The sequence below is a fragment of the Rhinolophus sinicus genome, chromosome 17, assembly GCF_057876585.1.
Source record: "Rhinolophus sinicus isolate RSI-liver-muscle chromosome 17, RSI-T2T, whole genome shotgun sequence".
Classification (NCBI taxonomy): domain Eukaryota; kingdom Metazoa; phylum Chordata; class Mammalia; order Chiroptera; family Rhinolophidae; genus Rhinolophus; species Rhinolophus sinicus.
The window spans coordinates 176,486,501-176,492,500 of record NC_142517.1 but is presented as its reverse complement, the minus strand read 5'-3'; the positions used below and the strand labels follow the sequence as shown (position 1 = coordinate 176,492,500).

The 6,000-nt window shown below is 33.7% G+C and overlaps 1 long non-coding RNA gene across 2 annotated transcripts in view; it reads right to left on the bottom strand.

The window, feature by feature from the left end:
* The window catches only part of LOC141567917 (uncharacterized), a 29,195-nt gene that overhangs the window by 15,725 nt on the left and 7,470 nt on the right, over nt 1–6,000 (bottom strand). The window contains exon 3 of one of the 2 annotated variants that reach the window (XR_012490906.2): nt 1,316–1,702. The exons of the other annotated variant lie outside the window; for it this stretch is intronic. This is a non-coding gene — a long non-coding RNA (uncharacterized LOC141567917). Of the gene's footprint in view, nt 1–1,315; nt 1,703–6,000 lie in introns of those variants that run through there. 2 annotated transcript variants of the gene reach the window in all.

Below are 6,000 nucleotides of genomic sequence, written 5' to 3'. Positions count from 1 at the left end.
GTTCTCTTTGGGGGAAAACAATACATTGTTACTCATTAAATATTTACTTTTTGCTCTCAGGCATTTTAATATGTAATAAATATAAGCATGGAAAAAGTTTTGTACTTATGTTATGCATCATAATCCTTAAAAAAGGAACATAAGGTGGTTTGTAAAGAGCAAAAATAAATAATTCAGGAAACAAAACAAACAAAAGAAACTAAGTTCACCTATTGCCATAGATATTACCTATAACAATGGTTTAACTTGGAATATTTACAATTTTGCTGCTTCACGTTAGAAACATACTATGCGGGTTCAATAAGCTTAGTGATAAAAATAAATCATATTTCAGCTGTCTTTTAGAATTTAGAGACAGCTTTTGCATTTCTGATCTCATTTGATAAGGTGAAAAAATGACCATGCTCTCTTATTATCAAGTAAATGGGTATCAGATGAAGTTTTTCGATAAAGACCCTGGAAAGATTCTTTATTACAAGGTTGTTTTCAACAGCTAGGGTCAGATAGGGAAGTCCCTACGTGCTGGTAGAACAGTTATGATGGAAGTCATTCTTATGAATGATTAATGGGGTGATAGCCCACAAGATTGAGTGGTGAGAGTGGAGTTAGAAAAACATTTAGAAGAAAACTGGAGCGAGTGACAAGGAGGGTTTTAAACATGTTGAGATTAATAATTATATATCTATTTCAAAATTTCCAAAAGATTGTTAAAAATGCAAGTTGTTATTTGAAAAAGAAAAGAATTAAGGCATAGATAGAAATTTAAGAATTATTCATTTAGTGGGAATAACATAAATTGAAAATGGAGGAAAATTATAGCTTACTAAAAAAGTGGTAAGAGGAAAGATTCACAAAGAGAATCTAATTCTTTTATATACAAACAAAGACATTTAAGCTCAAAGAGGTCAAGTTAACAGGTCAAGAGGTCAACAATGTTAGTGCAATAAGTGCTACACTTTACCATTTCCCTGGATAGATACAACATTTTGGCTGAGACCATAGGTAATTTGGCATTAGGGGCAGAAGTATATCTGTAGAGAGCATTTATGAGTTTAGATGTACTCTCCTAAGAGATAAAAGGCATACTAAGAAGGGCCACCATTCCAACAGAAAGAGCACTGAATTAGGAATACAGCCTAAATCTTTGTCCACACTCTCTCATTAACAATATGGCAAGTAACTTGACCTCTTTGAGCTTAAATGTCTTTGTTTGTATATAAAAGAATTAGATTCTCTTTGTGAATCTTTCCTCTTACCACTTTTTTAGTAAGCTATAATTTTTCTCCATAGCAGTTAGAGTGTTTATTATGTTACAAGGTGAAAAATATAGTCTATGTAAACATCTATCACCAAAATTAATCTTAGGTAGGGAACTGTATTGTTTGAAAAATATATTGATAGGTGTTTGATTTTAGAAGATAAGACCCTAAGAGTTCTAATTATGAGTGAAATAGTTCTAAATAAAATATGGGAAACTTGCTTCTGGCACCTTGAAAGAGAGAAGATGAAAAAAAATGAGATAGAACAAGGGAATGGTGAAAGGACAATTATTCTGAAATGAGTCTTTTCCTAGTAAAGCCATCGTAAAGTCTACAAGAATCATAAAATACTCAATGTGTAGATTGCTTATGGACTAGATGAAGAAGTTGAGTTGTAAATCTCTGTGCCATTGGTGGAAATGCAGACACAATCTTCAAGCAGCCTGGAACAAAGAATCAGAGAGAAGTATAAGACAGCAAGCTTTTGAAATTTGCAGAAACTGGGGAAGTCTTTGAAATGCATCACAGATGGAGGAATGAAAACTCAGGCCAAGTCAAACAAAATCTTCAAATGCAAGAAATCACGATATGACCTCTGGCTTTCAATTCTAAATTATGAGTGGTATCACTGCTCTGCTTGATGCCTCTTCATTTCTCTATTGTCCTGGGAAGAACACCCAAAATTGCTGACATGAATTACAAGACTATACTCCATTTAGCCTCTGTCTACCAAACAGCATCATTGCTCATATTTTTCTAGCTATTGAATTCCTTCTAGTGAGCCAGGCTCTGTATAAGTCTGCGTCTAATATTCCATATTTTCTTTACCAAAAATATTACCCCTACCCATTTATGTTTGACTCTGGATAACAAGATCTCAGCTTAATTTTATTTCTCCAGTTAGGTTTTCCTGACTCCTTAGACTAGGTTTAATCTATATGTTTTATGCTGTTCCCAAACATTTTCTGGTTTTTACCCTTTCGTATTACTCTTTGTACTTGATTTTAATTTCATTTTTGTCTTTTCTTCTAAACCATAAGGGCAGAAACCATGTACAAGGTCTGACAATTAAATTCACAAAATTGTTGCAACGATTTTGCTAACCTTTTTTGATATCAGAGGGATTATTCATTATGAATTTGTATCAACTGAACAGTTAACCAAGTTTACTATTTGGAAGTGCTGAAAAAGCTGCGTGAAAAAGTTAGACGAAAATGACCTGAACTTTTCTCCAACAAGTCATGGCTCTTGCATCACAACAATGCACCAGCTCACATAGCACTGTCTGTGAGGGAGTTTTTAGCCAGTAAACAAATAACTGTATTGGGACACCCTCCCTACTAACCTGATCTGGCCCCCAATGACCTCTTTCTTTATCTGAATATAAAGGAAATATTGAAAGGAAGACATTTTGATGACATTCAGGACATCAAGTGTAACACAATGACAGCCCTGATATCCATTCCAGAAAAGAGTCCCAAAATTGCTTTAAAGGGTAGACTAGGTGCTGGCATCAGTGCATAGCTTCCCAAGGGGAATACTTCAAGGTGACTGTAGTGATATTTAACAATGAGATATGTAGCACTTTGTATAGGATGAGTTCATGAACTTAACTGTGCAACCTCATATATCTTGTTTACTATGCTATAACCAACACTTAGCTTAGTACTTGGAATATGGTAGCAGCTAAATAAATTAGCAAAGAATGATTGATTTATGAGGGGAAAATGAATGATTTCATATTCTAGGACAAAGGTGAAATAGTCCCTGAAAGTTCAGTTATACTGTGACAGCCCCGTTGTTTAATCACAGAGTGGTCATATTTGTTAAATGATAAAAGCAACAGGAATTATGCCACCTTAAATATCAGCAACCTAAAGAGTAGAGATGCCACTTTCCATCATTTATTATATGTATGATAATGACATTGACCTGGTCATTACTCAAAAAGGATTAAAACATCCCATTTTCTGATCACTCATTTGGTTTAGATTGCGTGCTCAACTACTCCAGTGTTTTTGCGTTTTTTTGTGTGTGTTTTTTTTTCCAATCAGGAAAACTGAAGAAACATTATAATTGGCCTACCTGCTCCTTTAAAATCCATTTTACACCCAGAGGCCACAGTAATCATTTTAAAATATAAATCTAATCTGGCTAATCTCTGAATTAAATCCTTGAAAGCATTATACTTAGAAAGAGCAAGCCAAAAGCCTTAAAATGATGTATAAGGCCCTGCATGATCTATAAGATTTACTTCTGCTTACCCTCCAGAACTCTAATCATTTATTCAATATGTATTTATGAGTGCAATATATGCTAGACATTATTCTAGTTTCTGGGGATATAGAATTCCTGTTCTCGTAGAGTTTGCTTTCTGGTCAGATGAAGCTTAAGTCAATCTCTTCATATGGCCTCCAACTCACCACTTTCTCTCTAGATTCCATTCCATTAATACTGTCTTTGATAAGTCACCAATGAACAACATGTCGAAAACTCAAGTGGCACATTTTTAACTCTCCTCTTACTTGGCATTTTCAAACCCTATGACAAACTGTCTACTTCCTCCCCTTATAAACAATTATATGTCATGATTTCCCCCTACCTAAATAGCGACACCTCTTCAATCTCCTATAAAAATTCACCCTCAACTCTACCTAAGCAGAGGTTGAAAAAGGATGGGAGGGAGACAGAAGCCCTGAGAAACTCCAATATTTAAACAAATGGATGAAGAAAAGAATCAATAGCTGCATGAGCCAGTATATGAGATCTGTTTATTATATACTCTATATACTCAAGTGCAGTAGGACCCTGCACTATTCCTCCATGGAAATTTTTAGTTACTTATTTGTGTAATTACTTACTTAATTTTTATCTTTCCCAATAAACCCATTTCCCTAAGATTGTCAATCTTGTTCACTGCTGCATCCTCAGAGGTATCTTAGGGTCTGACTCATAGTAGACATTTAATAATAAATGAATGTATACTGCAATCACATTTGCGCACTAATCTGTATACTTTTCAGTGCATAGCTGTGTGACTGTGTGTTTGACACCTGTGTGGTGGGAAAGGTTAATACTCCTAAATTACTAACAATATATCAGTATGCTAATGTTGGAAGAGGTCATCGAGAGGACATGACCACTGGTTGACCAGAAAGCTGGACTCAAGTAATCAGAGGCTCCTCACCTCCTCTCCTGTCCTTGAAATGTACATTTGGCCCACCATTCCCCCATTGGGAACAAGTCTCAATTGCCTTAGGAGAGAAATGTGCTGAGACCATCCAGATGGCATATGTGACTGAACCCTATTAAGGGTTCTGCATAAACTTTTAAGATTCTAGCAGGCTGATGCTGAGATCTACTCATCTTGTCGAGCCCAAGAGGAGCTTTGCATGTAAGTTCCCTTGCTCATGAAACTTGCCACCTACCAATCTGGAATGGTCTGTCTCTTCGGCCTCTCCTTGCCCTTAATGTATGGGGGGCTATTTTATGATTTCATTCGGGGAACTCCTGAGGTTGCAAGCCAACAAGTGCAATTAAAAACTATTCATAAATTATGGTTAATCCCACATCAACATAGTATTTCTTATTTTTACCAAAGGTCATTGATAAGAGATTTAAGAATATCTGTTATTTTATTGTTCTAACAATGCTTCCTAATTAAACCCTAACTTAACCTTCAAAATAAAAACACTTGAATAGTGATTAAAATTTTGCAGCATGAGAGCATGTAGAAGAGAAATGAGGTTGAAATTTGAGAAAATTAAATACAAGACTGACTCTTGAAAATTAAATACAAGATCAAAATTGTATTCTCATCTCCCTCTTGTTACAAGAGTTTTTCCTTTGCTTTATTTATTTTACCCTATCATAAATTCACTGGATGTTCTTGTAACAAGTAATATGAATCAAGAAAAAATGTATTGACTAATGTATTAAGCAATAATTAGAGTGGACTTTTGTACTTCCTACATATGTGTTAGTGATAATCATGTAATTCTAGATTCTGAGATATACTTTATTCAAAGACTCTCAGAGAAATATTATAAAAATCAACATAATTTTAAAAAAGTGGTCTACAAAATTATTTTAATGACATTGATGTTTTTGTTTGAAGATTTATTTCTAAAGAGTATTGGATAACGAAAGAAGTGAGACATTGATGTCCCTATACATGTATTCTAAGTTATACCAGTGTACATATGTTTGAATAAACTTAGACAAATTTTCCTCTTTTCTAAGTTTAGATTGATATATATGCATATATTAAAATAATCAAAAACATAATACACAAGTTTGTTCTTTGGTAATAAGATATGCATTCAATATAGTTTCATATTTCTTCATATTTTATTTCACTTTCAATATTCCTCAATTTGAAATCTTATGCAATTTAATAATATAACTTTATATAATGCTAACTAGGCCCTTGATATGCAATCAGTTTCCTCAGTTAAAAGGGCTCCTTTTTTTCTTAGTTAATCAAAAAGTAGATCTATGTAATAGAAATAGAAAGTGAACCAAGTCATTTGGAAATAAACCATCATGTTTCAATACCAAATTGCTCTTTTTATATGAAAATGGTTTATATAATTTGGATTAAATAATAAAAAAGCTTAAATAATAAAAATGACTTATTTAAAGAGTGTTTATCTTAAAGACCATGAATGGGTTTTGGAGAAGTCTTTGAATCTTCTGAAACTATGTGCAAAAATGGCTGGTATAAGTTTATGAGTATTTT